The sequence below is a fragment of the Notothenia rossii genome (assembly GCF_949606895.1).
Source record: "Notothenia rossii genome assembly, chromosome: 7".
In the NCBI taxonomy this organism is placed as follows: Eukaryota; Metazoa; Chordata; class Actinopteri; order Perciformes; family Nototheniidae; genus Notothenia; species Notothenia rossii.
In genome coordinates, this window is record NC_136905.1 from 63,710,909 (window position 1) to 63,731,173 (window position 20,265).

Here is a 20,265-nt window from a genome sequence, read left to right on the forward strand (position 1 = left end):
ATAAAGCAGCTGTATTCGCCATACAGGAAACACACATTTAAAACGGTTTTGCCTGCCATTTTTGTGTACACAAGCATTCATCAATGGTTCGGAAAGTGGCGCTGAACCTTACTAATATAAAGGCTTGTATTTGCGCGCATTTCCTGTTTGGAAAGTGGCAATGTACTGAGAGTGGAGGTGTCCTGAGATTAGCGCCTGCAGGCAGGCTCCATGGACCTGTCAGCTCCGGACTGCGCAAAATGCGTACATGAAGCGCTGCGTCATGAACGCAATAAATCTACCCTCGTGGGGGCGCGCTCATGTTATTGGCTTAGATTTGAGGAGACATCTGATTGGCTATAGATAGAAAAAATTACAAGTACGAATCGGGTGAGCGTCAGGGGAGTCTCAAAAAACCCACACACGAATGCACAGCGATCCGTGCACAGAAAGCAGTTTGTGTTTGCAGGTTCAGGGGATTTAAACGGAAAACAAATATGTGTGGATCAAAAATACATATGTAAAACTTTTTTCTGTGTTTGGATTTTATTTACATGTATATGAAACGGAACACATTTGTGTGTGCATTGAAAAACACAAGTGTGGATCCGGAAATACAAGTGTGAATCCTTCTGTGTGCATGTGTGTATTATGAGACTGTTCTGAGCCCATACCTCTCACTCTCTTCTGACAGCCCGTATCTCGTGCAGCTCACTGATCCAGTAGTGACCCGACAGTGAAGAATAAATATATTTATAATTAGTTTAGGTTGTTCCAGAGGTAGATAAAATAGCTAGACTACGTGTGTTAGGTCTAACTTGAAGTGTGTGTCACCGGTCAGTCACCGCGGGCGGAGATCCGGAAGAGCTTTCTGACGGAAACTCTGTAGCATACATTATATATTTATTTACTATTTAGAGCAGTGGTCGCCAACCAGTCGATCGAGTGTGGTGCGGGTAGATCGCGGACCGTTAAAAGAAAAGTAACAAAAGAAATAAAAATAAAATAAAAATAATAATGTTTGAAAAATACATTTTTAGATGTAAACCTATCCTCCACCACCCCATTAGCAGGTGCCACTTGATTGACGTATATTTGAGACACCTCAATAATATAATACATTAACCGTGCTTTACGGGAACCTCATCATGACACAAGAGACGACGGCAGGAGTGTAATTTCCCGTGTTCAGTGAACGCAACAGAGGCAACATACCAGACCGATCAGAGAGTTGCATGGAAATACACGTGTGCTTGTGTCATTCAAGCTCGGCTCTGTGTGTGTGTGGCGATAGGCATTTAGTGTGATAGAGAGAGAGTGAGGGAGAGAGGGAGTGAGGGAGAGAGAGAGAGGGACCGGTGCTCGTGGGGACCGTGATGTTAGCATCTGGTTAGCTAGCTGCACTAACGGACATGAGGAGCTGTTTCCACAACAAGCTGGAGGAGAGTCCTCTCCTGTCAGACTGAGGGGCTCAGGTGAGCTAAAGGACTCTTGAGTATTTAGAACAGTTTTGTCACAAATTATTCAAAAGAGTATTTCCGCGGCACACCTTCATATGATCATTATAGTTATACAAACAATAAGAGAATAAATGAAAAACAGGTATGAAATAGCCTACTATATGGCAGTAAAACAAGAATACAGTTTAATGTGATTTGTAAAATATCCATAAAGAAAAAGAAAATCTGTTTACAGTTCTGTTTTATATGGGTGCTGAGAGAGGTATCCATAGATCTCTTCCTGTTGCTCTCAAAGTGCACCAGATTGATGCTTTCAACTTCAATATTTAAAAAAAAATCTTCCCGGGGGAACATCCCCCCGGACCCCCCTTGAGGAGGTGAGGTCCGCACCCCAATAGCACTTTAGCCCTGCCTATATGCCGTGAGCTGATTATGGAGCCTTCATTGTAACAGTAATTCAGATGCAATTAGCCTATATAAAAGGCCTCAAATTGGAAGCATTGTCTGGGCCGTCTTTTCCCCTCAATTCTGCAATAGGTAGATCTCGCCTTTCACCTAGGCCGAGGTCGGTGATCTTGGGCTTAAAAAGGTTGGTGACCACTGGTCTAGTGATTAGACTAGGTGAATTCCATACATGCATGTCCTACCTGAGTATTCTAGGCAAAAGGTTTGGAGATGCAGGACTGCAAGATATCCTCATGGAATCTGAAGTTGTTGCCCCAGGATCCATCAATGGGGTACTCAATGGCCATCTCTACAATCGCAGCATGAGGGCTCATAAACTTCTATATGAGAGTCTGCAGCGCTTCCGGTTTATCACCTTCATGGAATCCTTGCCACCCCAAGAGAGAGCTGCGTGCATGGATGTCATCACTGAGATGGAATGTGCCTTTCCAGACAGATTTATGGATGTTTTGAGTGCAGATCAGAGGTTTGATAATATGTGCTCGAAATATGCAGACTTTGTGCAGAGGAGGAGTACAGAGAATGCAACATTTGCTGTGAGAAAGGCAGCTGTTCATGCTTCTCTGCAGGACTCTGTTGCATAGACTTATGTTGTTGCTCAAATTGTGCAAATAAAAAAGAAACAGAGGAAGAGAACGATGACTGCCCTGACACTGACAGTGAGGAATAGGAGTGTCCTTATTCTGTTTTGTACTGTTTTCTATGTCATACCTTTTATATTTGTAATAAATCTCGTTTTTATGGTTCATCAGTTTTGTTTTCATTTGTGGAGGGATGAATGAGTAAATAAATGAATGAATGGACATTGGTATAAGTACTGCATTTTATTGATCTAAATTACTTAACGTAACAAGTTAACCTTCTTCTTGGACGCAGCTATGTATGAAATCAAGTCATGTTTATTTTAAGAGTGCATTTAACGTGTACAGGGTACAACCCAAGGCTGCCACATCAGTGTCAGAGCTCTTGATGACGACAGCTTTGTGCTCCTGTGCAGCATGTTAGGCATGTAAAAACACCCGTGTGTCACATTCCTCATGATCACACTGCAGGTCTTCAACAACATCAACAGACTGTACACCCTCCATGACAGTTACACAGTGGCATTGATTTTGAAGTTACAAATACAATATTATCATATTACAATAATAATTATAATAATAATTATAATAATATAATATATATATATATATATATATATATATATATATATATATATATATATATATATCTATAATAATAATCTATATATATCTATAATAATAATAATGTAATTCATCAAATTATTATATGATGAATGAGTAAATAAATGAATCAATGGTCATTGGTATAAGTACTGCATTTTATTGATCTAAATTACTTAACGTAACAAGTTAACCTTCTTCTTGGACGTAGCTATGTTTGAAATCAAGTCTTGTTTATTTTAAGAGTGCATTTAACGTGTACAGGGTAACAATAACAACAGACAGACAGACAAAAAGTCCTCAGTCTCATGGAATAATCCACGAGCTCAGCCAATGAACCTAGCGATGCGAACATGGTAGTCCAGGAATGTTGTTGTAGCTGGAGTTGGCTGATAAACGCTGCTAGCCAATGTTGATTCGATGGTCAACTCTGTTCCCAGATAGTAAAACCTCTCACAAATACCGCGTATATAACGCAAATACCTCGGACTTAGTGATGTATTAAGACATATGACAAAACATGACATAAAACAAGCATACAGCACTGTTTAGAATCCATTTGGTCTGGTTTAGCGTAACCATGTAGGCGGCCATCTTTTACTTCTGTTGACAATATGCAGCTACCCAATTGGTGCAGCACGATCACGTGACGAACCGTGGCACTACTTTTGACCAAGATATTATTACGCTTTGAAGGGAATAGTTCAGCCAATAATTACGTGCCTAGAATAATTGACAGGAATTTTAGCGACAAACTTCTTTTTGGTGGATAAGCATGACTCGTTCTTTTTTATGAACTAAAGATTATGTAGTTCCACTTCTGTGGAGCGGGATTTCTTTTCTAAAGGACTTTTCGAGGTTCACCTTGCGGCCTAACAGTCTTCCTTTGAAGATGTATAATTCAGGTGTCTTGAGCACTCAAAATGACCTACAAATCATTGTACACATTTGTAAATATTATTTTCCACTTGTTACCATTGTGAGTCTATTTTTATGCAGCTCTGCGTGATTTTGTGGCTACAATTCAGGCTAATACACTACCAGAGGTGGAATAAGTACTCAGATATTGTACTTGAGTAAAAGTACAAGTACTCAGATCTTGTAGTGAAATTATAAGTACTCAGATCTTGTACTTAGTAAAAGTAGAAGTACCAGAGTGTAGGAATACTCTGTCACAGTAAAAGTCCTGCATTCAAAATCTTCCTCAAGTAAAAGTAGAAAAGTATTACCATCAAAATATAGTGAAAGTTGCGACAGTAAAAGTAGTCGTTGTGCAGATTGGTCCATTTCAGAATAATATATATGATATGTTTTATAATGATTGATCATTAAAGTGTTCTCAAAGCTGGTAAAGGTGCAGCTAGTTTGAATGACTTTGTATACTGCAGGGTAGCTTGTGAATTTACTCCAGGTGGAACTAAAGTCTGATTTAACACTTGATTATATTTCACATCACTCATCCACATCTGTGAAGTAACTAAGAGTATTAAATACGTGGAGTGGATTAAAGTACACCATGTACCTCTGATTTATGTTTACTGCCAACCTAAAAGTACCACAAAAATAGTAATCAATAATGTATTGAAAAGTTATTTGGCTGATTGTTTTATATTGGCTCAGCCAGGTTATATGGGATGCCCAGTCTACGTACAGATCACTAATTTTGAAATATTAAACTTAGTTTTCGTTTCTTTAATTTTTCATCCTCGTGTAGAAGGCTATCACGAAAAACACATTTGGTTGTTTATAGCATAAAGAACATCTGATTTAATGTGAGGTAGGGAAATAATCATTTATTGTAATTTACAACAGCTGTAAGATGCTTGGAAAGCTGGAAAATGCACCTTGAAAATGCTTGAAAAGTGCTTGAATTTGACTTTGGAAAAGGTGTAAGAACCTAACTTTAAAATAAAAAAAAATTCTATATTGATTCTGACTTTTTTAAATCCAACTCACAGGTTTATCATTGCTTTGAGAAAAAAGATGATTAATTTACCCCTTTTAGAAGTGAAGATATTGTCATTAGTTCTGGGAAGAGACCTCAAAAACAGGCTCAGGGCTTAACAAGCCTGTTTTTCAGGTTTCAGGCTCAAAAATGACATTCCCAGAACAAATGACCATATCTTCCCTTCTAAAAGGGTTAAATTAATAATCTTTTTTTTCAAAGTAATGATAAACCTGTGAGTTGGATGTAGAAAACTCAGAATCAATATAGATGTATAGACGTAGTTATTACACGCTTAGATGTGAGACTGGGTTGGTTCATAGCTCAACGGTTCTGGTCTGCACGCCTTTCTAAATATCGGGAAACTCAATCATATGGTTGAGCTGGTTTCCTATTCACATGCAGTGACTACAAATTCCTCTTAAAAATATCACTGGCTGCGAGCATGCTAAATCTTCCCTTGGGGGAAGGATGGGGATATCTGATATCATGGTGTACTTTTGGCTGTTTGTACATGATCTCCAGCTCTCTGAATGCCCGGAGATGAACAAAAAAAGAACTGATTGGGATGTAGACTTGTTTTTTTTGCTTGAAGGCACATGGAGCTTGGCACACTCGCTACTTACTTAAACATATTCTTTTTCAATATTCCTGTTATGTACATTTTCTGAAATAGGAATAGAAAACAAAGGGTGTAGGTAAAAGTAAGTCACATCATGTGTTGTGGATAAAGAAGAAATATTTTCGCATTTGGGATTTGTTGTGCACCGACAGAAATGCTAGAGAGGTTCATTTTTATGTTGTTTTATGTTTGTTTTTTCACTCACCGTTTACCTCTCATTCCAGGCTTCTGATTGTCCACCCCTTGTGTGTCTCCTGTGCTCACCAGTGTCAGCCCCGCCCCTGATTGTTCCCACCTGTGTCTTATTATCATGTGCTTAAATTCCCCTGTCTCCCAGTGTTCAGTGTCAGTTCGTCTCGTTTCTTGCCATGTCAGGTCTATGCTCGCTGTGCTCTTGAATAGTTTTGGTTCCTCACTACGTGAGCGCTTTCATTTTGTTCTCTATTTTTGTCATCTCAAACTTGAGATTTGATAGTGACCTTTTTTGTTGTTCATATTGCTGTATTTTGGAAAAATAAAGTATCTTACAAATACTTTACCTCTGTCTACCGGGTCGTGCAATTCGGTCCTACATCCTAAGTGTCTGAGTTCGTAACAGGATTATTTTCTTTGTCTGGTATCCTTTCAAGCAATATCTTAAATGCATAAAAGATTATTTTGTTTTCATTTGTAAGTAAGAGGATAAGGGCAACAAATATTTAATAATAATGTATTCGGCCTGTTAACCTAGAACTAAGCATGAAATCTACAGGGTTTCTTAGAGGTTTATTTAAAACAGTTGCTACAACCCCCCTTTCATGGGCCTGATTAAAGTTGAAAGTGGGGGTGAAAGATTAGCGACAAGCAAGGAGTATGGCAGCATTCTAGCATTTTTTGGATGCACAGAGTTGCTGTTACAGGAAGTCTCTGGAAACTGATGACGGTACTGTAAACCTTCTGACAGGCTTCCAATGCACTTTTATGAATAATGTTATGGAAGAAGCTAAATAAATAAATGGAATAGCTCCAAAATATTACCATACCTAAGCAGTCCTATAAATTATATATGGGTTTGAAGAATGAGTGGCAGTTAAATGTCAAAGGATGATTTCCACAACAGCTCTAGGCACTGCTGAACTGCTGAGGTTCGGCAATCTAAAATTCCTTACAGAGAATTTAATTCCCCTCACGCTATCATACATTCCTGTTTGTATTCATAATATTATCGTAATTCTACAGCAAACACACTGCTACTATGGGTGACTACAAATTTCAACTTAATTCCTAAAATGATTTCATCTGAAGGGAGAAGAAAGTGCAGGGTTAAGTGTGTATCTGTCCACATTGAGTTCAGCAATGAATGAAGAGAACAAACCTAAATTATTCATATGCTGGCTCCCTTTCTTTAATCTCTGAGGACTGGAAAAGTGCTTCACCTCTGCTAGAGTTAATAATAGCTCCATTAAAGAAGTCAAAGGATGGAAGAGAGTCTGAACTGCTGAGGCTCAGGGTTATACACTCCTAACCTTAAAGTACGCGACACTTCTCTGTTTCAACATGACAAAAAACATTTCTGTGCATTTCTGTTTTTAGGAAAATAATTCAAAGGTTTAAGCTTAAGATTCTCCAAATTGATCTTCACATAATTTGTCACATAGTGGAATTCCATAGCATCGAAAGGACATCTAAATGACATATTAAGTAAATCACACATGGAACAATTGTATCAGTGGGTTCATTCTTGAAGCCATCTCATATAATACCCCTTTATTTGCTGGCATTATAGATAAGAAAGACAAAAAATAAAGCATTAAATAAAAAGATTTTAAGAGTTTAATATCAACTTTTTTTTAATTTATTTACACACCCATAAGACTGCATAAAATCAGAGTGAATTTTTTTTGTTGAAATGTGACTCAAAGACCGGAAGTTAAAACAGAAAAGACACAAAGACAAAAAAGATTTCAAAGTGAAACAGGAAACCACATAACACCAGGATCATGACAGATTAAGAAACTCGTTTTTCTTCTCATCATAACCTTTAACACACATTCATAATTGGGTTTATATTACATGAACAAATATTTTGAATCATCTCAGGAAATGAAATGTGTATGTTCTGGGATTGAACCTACCTAATAGGACTCAAGATGCAAGTGTGAAAAGTGATGAAAAATCAATATCTACATGTTCAGGGAAGACAATCTTAAAGTGTAATGACAGCATGATCACATTAACCTCTCCACCGATCGACGTGCATTTGCATCGTGAAGAAAATCCTTTGTCCCAAACTGCTTAGCTTCTTCTTATCAAAGTGATTTTGCAACTGGCCCCTCTCTCATTTCTGCACATCTTTTTGTCCCTGCGTATTCTGAGCTGTCTCTCGCGACTAACACCCGCTCTGGCAGAGAGTTGATAAGGGCTTGAGGATTAACTTCAGAGACGAACCGCATGTGCTGGGATCCCCAATGTCCCTCAGCTGAAGCATGAAGTCAGCAAAGGACAATGCCTTATTCAGAGAACCACAGCACTGTGTGGCACAAATCTGTAATATTTGCACCCTTGCTCAATACAATACATGGAGATGTATACAGTAACCTTACTTGTTTTTGTGTGAATGAAGGAGTGAATTAGTTTTTTGGATGTCTTTGTTTGTTTTGTACATTTCGGATCCCTCTTGAAATATGTCAGACTATAAAATATTCAGCTATATATTATTAACCCAATAGCATTTAGCAGCACCATATGTTGACCAAATATGATTGGTCAATATGTCCGACAAATACAATGAAAACAAATGCATGCACAAGCCCGGACCATAAATCAAAAATATGTACACATAATATAAACAAATTCAAATACATTTAAAACTACATATTTATTATCTATTTCAGTCATCAAATAGTTTTTCTAATGAATGATTATATACTTTAGAAATATATATTTAGGAGGCAAAACATTTTCCAAGAAAATTTTTCAACTTCAGCTCCATCTGCAATTTTTTTATCAGGTAAACATTTTTTTGTTGTTGTTAACCACCCCCTATACATTTTCTTTTGATTATAGTCCAGATGTGTATGATGTAAACATGGCATTAAAGCTAGTTATCAATTTACAGTATGTGGCAATCATGATATACACCGAAAGGCAGATATTACCGTACAGAATGGTATCCAATGTTTAGCAGTGCAGAAACTGTCCCATTAACTGGGTTATCTCAGAGCAGACATTGTTCATAAAAACATTACTGGTGTTGTGGATTTGAAACATGACAGTCACCTTCTAAGCATTCTGCAGTAATGGTTCTCTAAAGAGGGATTAATATCGAGTAATTACACACACGATTATAGTTGTGGTATCTCTTACATATTTCACAATCTACTGCTGATGATGCGTCCGCGTCAGTTGATGGTTAAGGGACCTTGTCATGTACAGGTCAGATGTTTCCTCCATTGGTCATAGAAACATTTTGAACTCTCTCCACTCCCTTTAAGCCCCAAACCTGTTTTCCAGGTCTCAGGCTCGAAAATGACATTCCCAGAACAAATGACTATATCTTCACTTCTAAAAGGGGTAAATTAATAATATTCTTTCTTTATTTTGTCACTTCTTGGGTCATTTGGGTGGATTTGCCATACCCACACCTCTAAAAACGGGGGTACAACGGAGCTGATCGAGATTTGCGTCCGATATAACGTAATATCGGAAATGTGGACCCACGGCACTATCAGAAAGTTGCTATCAGATACAATACCCGACTGTTTTGGACGTAATATGGTCGGTGTTTACATTAGCATCGCTAACACTCAGAGCTAACCTGTACTGGAGAGCATGTTTGTGAAGAAGCAGGAAATAAAAAGGAACTCACCTTGTGGTATAACCGGCAAGAGAGAAAGCCTTTGAGCTCCATATTGTTTCAGAAATAATCCTTGATAATCCATGATATGGTGTTTCATCACGGCAGTATTTAGTTTAGACAGTAGCTGCCGGGTTCTGCATGAGCTCAGCCCTTTCCTTTTTTATTCTTTAAAGCTTTATACCCGAAATCAGCACTTTTGAAACAGGAAGTGATATAGAGGGATATGAGGCATGGCTAGAATGGGTGATCCGTTTGGTATTTTGAGCAAAACACTTAATAGACATGTTTTTTATATGTTTTTAGATATCTGAGATATGCTATTGCCTAAAAATATAGCATGGTAGGTGCATTTTAAATAATTAATATGCTTTGCTTCCCTCAGAATTCTCTAAGTGAAAATGTCACACAACTTCTGCCAGTCTTATGCCTTTTTAACCTCCAGAACAACTAGGAAAATAATAATCATCATCATCATCATCATTATAATCAAGTTGTGCTATTTGCACTGTTTTAACGACTTGATATCTAATAGGTCATTGATGTCTTCGGTGGGGGACATTACAATTAGGCCTTTAGTTTGATCATTATGCTTGCAGCTTAAGTCCTAATGCACTGCGAAAAGCCCATCATGGGATTTCAAGTGATGCAACACCCATGGGGGTGTGGATGAGGGGGAGTTTTAGGGAGTTAAAGTGTTTAAATATATACCATATATTGTTTATCTTCTAAATGAGGTCATTGTTTTTATTTACAGAGGGACTCGTTACTTTTTTTAAACTATTTTTAATCATTTTAAGGCCCTGACACACCAAGCAGTCACCAGAGAACTCGCAGACGCCGACTGTTGCGTCACCCTGTTCTCCTGCGTCTTGGCCATATGTCGCACTGGAACACACAGCAAAGACTTCAGCCGAGCGAACTGCGCATGCGTGAGTGGCAGGGGCGTCGCCCGGACCTGGAAACATTCAGGGCTTAGCCCACAGTGGCGATGCTACAGTCGTATTGTAACAATTAAATTGACATTTTTAATTGAAATCTCCCTTTTTTTTATTTTCACAAATAGAATTAAGGTTTCACAAATCTCAAACTGTGTTATAAAGAATGTTTAGCCTCTGGGATAATATGGTCCCGATTAGATGAGTGTAGGTATAGTGGTTTTAGACCAGGACCTGGTCTTATGTGGTCTAGATGTAAAAAAAGCAGAAAAATCTTCCTTTTTTGTATTTTCACAAATAGAATTAAGGTTTCACAAATCTCAAACTGTGTTATAAAAAATGTTAAGCCTTTCTGGGATAATCCGGTCCAGATTTGATGAGTGTAGGTATAGTGGTTTTAGATCAGGACCTGGTTTTATGTGGTCTAGATGCGAAAGAAGCACTGAAATCTCCCTTTTTGGTATTTTCACAAATAGAATTAAGGTTTCACAAATCTCAAACTGTGTTATAAAGAATCTTTAGCCTCTCTGGGATAATCCAGTCCAGATTTGATGAGTCTAGGTCTAGTGGTTTTAGATCAGGACCTGGTCCAATGTGGTCAAGATGCGAAAAAAGCACTGAAATCTCCCTTTTTTAAATTTTCACAAATAGAATTAAGGTTTCACAAATCTCAAACTGTGTTATAAAGAATCTTTAGACTCTTTGGGATAATTCAGTCCAAATAAATCGGCTATACAGCGATTTAAGAGGAGCGCTGTAAATTAAATTTCCCTTAACTTTCCCCTTAACTGCCGAATCGGAAACTCTGAATCGGAAGCCAACTTCAGCGTCGTCCACACAGCCACATTTACTGCTGCAAATACGTTGAAACATACTGTCGACACGTAAAGCAGTGGCAACTATGCCACCCTTTCAGCTGACTTTTTCTCAGAAATACTGTCAAATAACATCCATATATTTCATTGCTAGGTTGATGCTTAGCTAAGCTTACTATGAAACACTTTAACTGACAGGACTCAGGATCAACTGTGTACTGTAAGGTAGCTTGTAGCTTCATGTCGAACACTGACAGTAAGTCAACATTTCCCAGAGAGCTTTCTTTGAAATGACCAGGTAACGCTAAAAAACACAACATTTAGATTGTATGAGAAAGTGTTTATTTAATATATCTGGCTAGCTATAGCTACATGCTAAAGGTTTAGATTACCCGCGCGATTCAAAGTAACGTCAACGTAGCTATAATTTATGCTTTGCTTACATGTTCGCATAACTTGTAAGTTTACTGACATTTACATACATTTACACCTGGCTCAGGTGGTAGCTCTGGGGTTGCTGTATGAGCCACCACTTGAGAATTGCCGTCTTTTTTATTAAAAAAAACCGGCTGACAGTTTAAAGTTTAAACACTGTCACAGAGGAGAGGTACGTACCTGTCAGCCAATAAAACACGTTTATTTCCATGCAACTCTCTGATTGGTCTGGTGGTGTCTTGCCTCTGTTGCATTCACTGAACACGGGAAATTACAATTCTGCCGTCCTCTAGGTAAAGTACGGTTAATGTAGTATATTATTGTTAAAGCCCTGGATGCCTTCCCCAGGCGACACCCATGGTGAGTGGCAATAACTCTCCTTACCAACAGTCGGCGGTAGTGTGTATTCGTCATTCAAAAGGGGCAACAACAGGAAGACAGAGAAGAAGAACAGACTGCGTGATCTAAACAAACAACAAATTCCATTTTCACTCTCGTCCATCGAAAACATGTTTCATGCGGTACTGGAGCTATCAGCCATTGGAGTGTTGCTTGTGGAAGACATTTTCAAGCAGCCGTTTCGCTTCTCATGCACTGATTCGCTAGCTGAACAGCCAATCAGAGTGATTTCTTTGTCCGTCGCACGGCCGATTCACATGAAAGGCCAAATAAGGCGTGTCACGGCCGACGGCGCGGGACACACCAAATTGAGTTTGGGCGACAGGGCACGCTTCGTCATCCGACTAACGAAAATGTCTGATTTCGGCTTGGTGTATCAGGGCCTTTACATACATAAGGAAACACAACACTGTCAGGAGATAAGGAGGAACAGATACGTATGAAGGTTATGCAATGTGTTTATAATTACAAATCATTTTAACATATTATTTTGTGGATAAGATTAACCCAATGTCCACTGCAAAGGAAATGTTTTAAAAAACATTTAGAAATATAAATTATTCAGAGAAATACAAAATATCTTTGTCACTGTCTCAGTGTGCTTAATGCATAACGTTTTTTTTTTTTTTTTTTAAAGCTGCCAGGTTTTGATTAGTGAAACAGGACGACGCATTAATTCCTACAGAATAAAAGCAAGAAACAATAGATACCTATACTTTTATAATTTTCTAATCATAAATCTATCGATTAGATTTATGATTCGAAAATTGCAAAAGTATGGTAGACATGTGGAGATTATCCGACTGAACAAAACGTGATCCGTCTCTTAAATGTGTGTCAACCACAGACCTTATTTCGAGCTATTTTCCAAAATCCTATGGAGAAATTGCATTGCTTTTTTATCGAAGGAACCCATGCACAGCTTACTTTCGTGTTTTAGGACGCGTCACTGTGGCACTCTATGCTCAGGCTCCATGCACACAAAGCAGCATGACACATTCTGATGACTAATGACTACAGCCTCAGACATGCACCACCTGCTTTCTGAGCCAGGCCCATTGATGCCAACACCACAAATAAGAAACCATTTTAACTGAAACCGGGTGACTAGTCATCAGATCAGTAGAAGATGAGTGTGGTGGGTGATTTTCAACACTGCTCCGCCAAAGAACAAAAATCCACGAAAAGTTGAATTGGCCTTAATAAAAAAGGGATCCAGTTATTGCCAAATCTTCACAAAAAAAAAAAATTTTTCCTTGCTTCTCCACTTGGCTCCTGTTTCTCTCACTGACTACATTTAGAGCAAAAGCAGAAATGAAGCTGCTCTTATTTTAAGTAAAAATAATGTGAAATGTGAAAAAGACAGACAAACCCACAGGCAATTATTACATGATGCTGAAACATTGAATGTGTTAGTAAGCAACAGTTTGCTATATGTTCACTTTTTATGGTGATGATGTGTCAATGAATTGTGCTTGGAAGTGGCTGACAAATGAATGTATGAAGATTTAAAAATAAAACACACACACACACACACACACACACACACACACACACACACACACACACACACACACACACACACACACACACACACACACACACACACACACACACACACACACACACACACACACACACACACACACACACACACACACACACACAAACAATGATGACTTAGCAGCTTACTACTCTTCATTAATAGATGAGAATGACAATAATGCGAGATTTCTTTTCAGCACTTTAGCCAGGCTGACAGAGAGGCACAGCTCGATTGAGCCTTCTATTCCCATAGCACTCAGTAGCAATGATTTTATGTGCTTTTTTAATGATAAAATTGTTACTCTTAGAAACAAAATTAATGACCTCTTGCCTTTGACCAGTATAGTGTTATCAACAGCTCCCGGAAACGTAAGTTCTAATATTCCACTATATAGTAAATTAGAAGGCTTTTCAACCATAAACCTTGAACAATTGAATTCAATGATTCCTTCTTCCAAACCATCAACGTGTATCTTAGACCCAATTCCAACTAAGCTGTTAAAGGAAGTTTTTCCATTAATGAACACTTCTTTATTAAATATTATGAATATGTCTTTATTATCAGGCTATGTTCCACAATCATTTAAAGTAGCAGTGATAAAACCTCTTCTTAAAAAGCACAACCTCGATCCAGAGGTTTTAGCCAATTATAGACCAATTTCTAATCTTCCGTTCCTCTCAAAAATTATTGAAAAAGCAGTTGCAAAACAGTTGTGTGGTTACTTAAAAAACAATGAGTTATTTGAAGATTTTCAGCCTGGCTTTAGAACACATCATAGCACAGAGACAGCTCTGGTTAAAATCACAAATGACCTTCTAATAGCCTCAGACAAAGGACTTTTCTTTATTCTTGTCTTGCTCGATCTCAGTGCTGCATTTGTTACTATCGGCCATGATGTCCTATTGCAAAGACTAGAGCACTTAGTTGGCATAAAGCTAACTGCTTTAGGCTGGTTTAGGTCCTATCTATCTGAACGGTCTCAGTTTGTGTGTGTCAACGATGAATCTTCCATGCAAACCAAAGTTAGCCATGGAGTGCCACAGGGCTCAGTGCTTGGACCTATTTTGTTCACACTATATATGCTTCCCTTAATACTATAAGGAATAATTCTGTACATTTCCATTGTTATGCAGATGATACTCAACTATATTTATCCATCAAGCCTGATGAATCCAATCATCTAAATAAAATTCAAGACTGCCTCAAGGACTTAAAAACGTGGATGACCTTACATTTTTTTATGTTAAACACGACCAAAACTGAAGTTATTGTACTCGGTCCAAAGAATCTACGAAACAAACTATCTAAAGATATATTAACTATGGATGGCATTCATTTGGCCTCCAGTGAGACTGTAAGGAACCTTGGTGTTATATTTGATCAGGATTTATCTTTTAACGCCCACATAAAATCAATCTCAAGGACCGCCTTCTTTCAACTACGTAACATTGCAAAAATCAGGCATATCTTGCCTCAAAACAATGCAGAGAAACTAATCCATGCATTTGTTACTTCAAGGCTGGATTATTGTAACTCTTTATTATTAGGGTGTACCAAAAAGTCAGTTAAGTCACTTCAGCTAATTCAAAATGCTGCTGCACGTGTACTAACTGGAGTTCGGAAAAGGGACCACATGACTCCAGTTTTGGCTGCCTTACACTGGCTCCCTATAGAACACAGGATAGAATTTAAAATTATTCTTCTCGCCTCCAAAGTCCTTAATGGGCATGCGCCATTTTACCTTAAATAACTCATTATACCCTACTGTCCAACTAGGGCATTGCGTTACAAGAATGCACGGTTGTTGGTTGTTACTAGAGTCTCTAAAAGTACAATGGGAGCCAGAGCCTTTTCTTATCAGGCTCCACTTTTGTGGAATCAGCTTCCAGTTTGTGTTCGGACTGCAGACAGTTTTTCAGTACTATTTAAGAGTATGCTTAAGACCTTCCTTTTTGATAAAGCTTATAGTTGATAGAATAATCGAATAAGAGTGTATTGACGTAGACACGTCATGCCTCTTCACCTATACATTTCAGTTCTTACTCTTTTTCCTTACTGATGGTATGTAATTTGGTTGTGTGTGTAGAGGAAGCAGGGAGAGGCATATACATACGTGCCTTGATCCCTGCCGAGTCGACGCACAACTGTTGATTGGTGTCAGTGAAACACTTTTTAGGAGCAATGCGCTCATGGTATAGATGTAATTTGGTTGTGTGTGTAGACGGTGGAAGCAGGGACATGCATATACAGTACGTGCCTTGATCCCTACCGAGTCGACGCATAACTGTTGATTGGTGTCAGTGCCAAAAACCTTTTAGGAGCAATGCGCTCATGGTATAGATGTGGCGCATACATCTTAGTGCCTATACTCTTTTCCCTAACCCTATCCTAAGGGAGTGCATGTATGTAGACACGTTTTGACTCTCCACCTCTGTCCCTTAGTTCTTACTTGTTACCCTTTTCCCTCAACCAGTGGCGGCTGGTGGAAATTATTTTAGGTGGGGCTATTGTAATGGTGAATAAACCACAAGGGGAACATTTTGAGAAATTACCCCTTAAATTAAATTGGCTACACTATTTCATCGTTGCTGTTGTATGATTGGTGTTTAGCTACGGCATTTAGCGTCTACAGCACCTCCGCTTTTAGGGTTGACGTAGACCCAAACGTCGCCCGGAGGTCCCCCGGTGTTGTTGCGGGAGCTGCTGCACTAGCTAAAGCTCCACTAGCTAACGCTACATTAGCAAAACAAACGCTTATTTCTTTTGCAAATGGCGCGGCGGCAAACACGTTCCCCTCCAATGGTTTCAACCAAGCACTAAATTAGATGTTTTCCAACCAAATACGGTTAAACTGACACTTCCCCATATTAATTTGTAAGTAGATTCGAAGATACATGAGTTTCTGACTGCCGCAAGCTGAAGCTTGGTTGCTAGGTTACTAGCTGGGTGTTCTCCAATAAGGGGCCGGGGGAAACAAAGTTAGTGATTACTGGTTCCATGTTGATTTAATTCAATACAAATTGTTGGGGGGAAGTGAAAGGCTCTTACCGTACTGGTTACTTTGCAGCCCGGACATTTCCCCCAAAACAGACGGTACCGCAACACAGAAGTACCTTTCAAATCCGATAATTTTTAAGACCATCTAAATCATATTTAAGACATTTCTTATTTTTTTGGTCATATTTAAGACCTTTGTAAGGCCTTACATTCAGATGATCAAATGTAAGACTTTTTAAGACCCCGCAGGAACCCTGAGGAGACTAAATACGAACATTATATGCAGACACAGACGTGGTTCAGAAACACAGAAATATTAGAAAACAGACCATTAAGGCAACACATCTAGTTTGATGGATACTACAATAATGTGTGTATGTGTGTGTGTGTGTGTGTGTGTGTGTGTGTGTGTGTGTGTGTGTGTGTGTGTGTGTGTGTGTGTGTGTGTGTGTGTGTGTGTGTGTGTGTGTGTGTGTGTGGGGGGGGGGGGGGGTCTGTGTGTGTGTGTGGGGGGATGTGTGTGTGTGTGTGTGTGTGTGTTTATTTAGCAAGGGCACATAGTATCTGTCCCCGGCTGTTTGAAGAGCAAGCATGGGAAACAAAAGACATTGTTTACCTCTTTGCATCCAGCTAGTCACACACACAGTTACAATCACACTCCCTGTAATTGACATAATTAATAGATAGTTTAGCTTCTCACCATAATTTGCTGTGGCCCACTGATGTTAACGATCGTAACTGAGAGGCTGCCTGTCAAACGTAAACATTCAGCCACGTGACTCGCAAACTCTCGCGAGAGTTTTACACAAGACGGATCCTTTCTAGCACCGGGCGCTGACATTGACGATGCTGATTGGCTGAAATTATGTTTCGGAGCCATAGAGAGGCGAAGTCCCGCCCATCTACTTCCGACCCATGGGACCCCGGAAGCGGAAAATTATACATTGACGTCAATGGAGAGAGAAAAGTCATCTTTCGATCCCGTTTGAATTGTGCCACGAATGACACATATGATGTTTGTCAAATTAAAAGAACATTTTGCAAGTCAAAAAAATAAAAATGTGTCGTAAAACTGTGAAGTTATAATTTTTTTTGTGTGAAACCGCTCAGTGAACTACAGGTCTCTGGTCTCGCACAATACGCGTCACCATCACAAAGATGGCTGTCACGTTAGTAAATTTCACCTGTTTCTTTCAGAATGAGGCGAAAAAGTATAAAAAGAGGTGAAAATCACTACAAGTCTGGGCATGTTGAGAGCTGTACATACACCAAAGGGAGCGGTTCTGTAAGAGCCAGCATGCGGGACCGGCTTTACAAGGTTTCAGTGAGTAATATGAGTGCAATGTCTAAGGTTAATGTCAGATAGCTAACAAGGTACACTAACGTGTTTTGTTTTAGCAACTAGTTTTCTCCTTAAGAACTTTGTGGTGTCTGTGTATGCTGTGGATAACATTAGTGTTCACAAGAACAAGATACACTCCCGTGTTTTGTTTTAGTTGCTCTTCAGATTGAAGCGGCCAGTTCTATATCGACTATATGTGTGATCTCCTTTTTACATCTCGTTGTGTCATTTGAGTTTATTTGCTGTGTGTAGATTCAAGGATTTGGGTTATCTTGTCCAGGGATGCAAACTTGTCACCTTTCGGCGAAATTCTCCGTTTTGAATCCAAAATAGGTCGTTTTTATGATTCCTGTAGATCTGCAGTAAAAATATTTTTGGGGTATGGGAGGGGGTCTGGTACCCGGATTAATGTGCGGCCGCGAGCTTTTTTTTATATATTATAATGAAGCGCGAGCTGTGTGCTCGAGTCTTCCTGCCTGTCGGCTCTGCTCATGATGTATAATAAGCCTCTGCTGCTCGGCGATGATGGTCTAGCTTCAGCAGCTACATTACCTACGGTGCGTTCGTTAATATTAACTGTGCGTCCGGAGTCACTGTGGCACAGACTGGACCGCTGGTGAACAGCTGTTAGAACGGGCCGTTCAGGTGTTCAGAGTAGAGCTCCCTGTCGGAGCGGCAGAGCGTGATATGCACTGAAAAGTTTTTTTTCCCCGTCGCAATATTATCGTTGAGCTAGCTAACTAGCATACATTGTCACTATCTGCTAACGTTAGCTTTAGCCTTCGTTTTCTAATCGTTTTTTTCATAGGCTATAAACAGAGGTGGTATAAGTATATATCTTGTAATTGATTAAAAGTAGAAGTACTCAGTTCTTGTACTTGAGTAAAAGTAGAAGTACCAGAGTGTAGGAATACTCTGTTACAGTAAAATTCCTGCATTCCAAATGTTCCTCAAGTAAAAGTAGAAAATTATTATTATCAAAATATAGTGAAAGTAGCGACAGTAAAAGTAGTCATTTTGCAGATTGGTCCATTTCAGAATAATATGATATGTTTTATAATGACTGATCATTAAAGTGTTATCAAAGCTGGTAAAGGTGCAGCTAGTTTGAATGACTTTGTATACTGCAGGCAGGGTAGCTTTTGGATTTACTCCAGGTGGAACTAAAGTCTGATTTAACACTTGATTATATTTCACATCATTCATCCACATCTGTAAAGTAACTAAAGGTATTACATACATGTAGTGGAGTAAAAGTACACCATTTACCTCTGAACTGTAGTGGAGTAGAAGTACAAAGTAGCAAAACATTGAAATACTTAAGTAAAGTACAAGTATCTCAAAATTGTGCCCAAGTATAGTACTTGTTGAGTTTATGAACTTGGTTACTTTACACCAGTGGCTATAAATATAGAAAGACTAAGCCTTGCACAGAGGCATGAAAATACATTTTCAAAATGCTCAACAGTGCTGCCAAAATTATAAACTGACTGCTACACAATTAAAATAAATGCTTTTTATATATTTCTATTAGATGTGACTCTATGGCGTTTCTGTTAATATTAACACTGCTGCTTTAGTTGTTCTGACTGCTAAAATCCTGTTATTCCTAATTTTAAAGCCAATATTCTGTGGGGTCAGGGGGCTCGGATCCTTGTCACCTTTTTCATACCTGATGAGTTTGCATCCCTGTTGTCAATTTGTTTGGTTATCTAGGCACAGCTGTGTGTGACTCCCTCTGGTACACTGGTATGTGTTTTCCTAATGTAGAGAGCATTGATTAATTAATAAACTACACACTGACTCTAGATCCTGACCAAATCCTTATTTTTTGATCAAATGTTTTTCAAAAAAATGTATTGTATATTATATAACAGCTGCACATCACAGACCGGAGTCTCTGCTGCTGTGGACCACGATGGAGGCGATCATCCTCCCCATCCCCAAAGACCCTGCATGGCATGGAAATCTCCTCCTCCTGGAACAATTCTACACCCAGCATATGCTCCCTGTGTTGGCCAGTAGAGAGGAGGACATTTAAATAAACATACTCTTAACACCCTCGGACTCTGCGTTGTGTTTCGTATGTGTGATGGGGTGTTATGCAGAGGGGAGGAAAACAGGACACAGCAGATTGGGATTGTGGTGGAGATGCTGAGCAGTTATTTAATTGTTGCGTGTAATTATTATTATACTGCGTGCTTCTTAGTTATTCCATCTTTTGCTGTAACATGGATCTGTATGTAACTCTATATTTACTTGTTATCTACCACACTTCCTTCTACATCATACACCATCATTAT

The 20,265-nt window shown here is 38.9% G+C and overlaps 1 long non-coding RNA gene across 1 annotated transcript; it reads left to right on the plus strand.

The window, feature by feature from the left end:
* The first annotated feature begins 17,893 nt into the window (after window positions 1-17,893).
* Window positions 17,894-20,026, plus strand: LOC307013054. The gene is made up of 2 exons (XR_013800843.1): window positions 17,894-17,944; window positions 19,840-20,026. It is a non-coding gene; the product is annotated as an uncharacterized lncRNA (long non-coding RNA).
* Window positions 20,027-20,265: the final 239 nt, after the last annotated feature.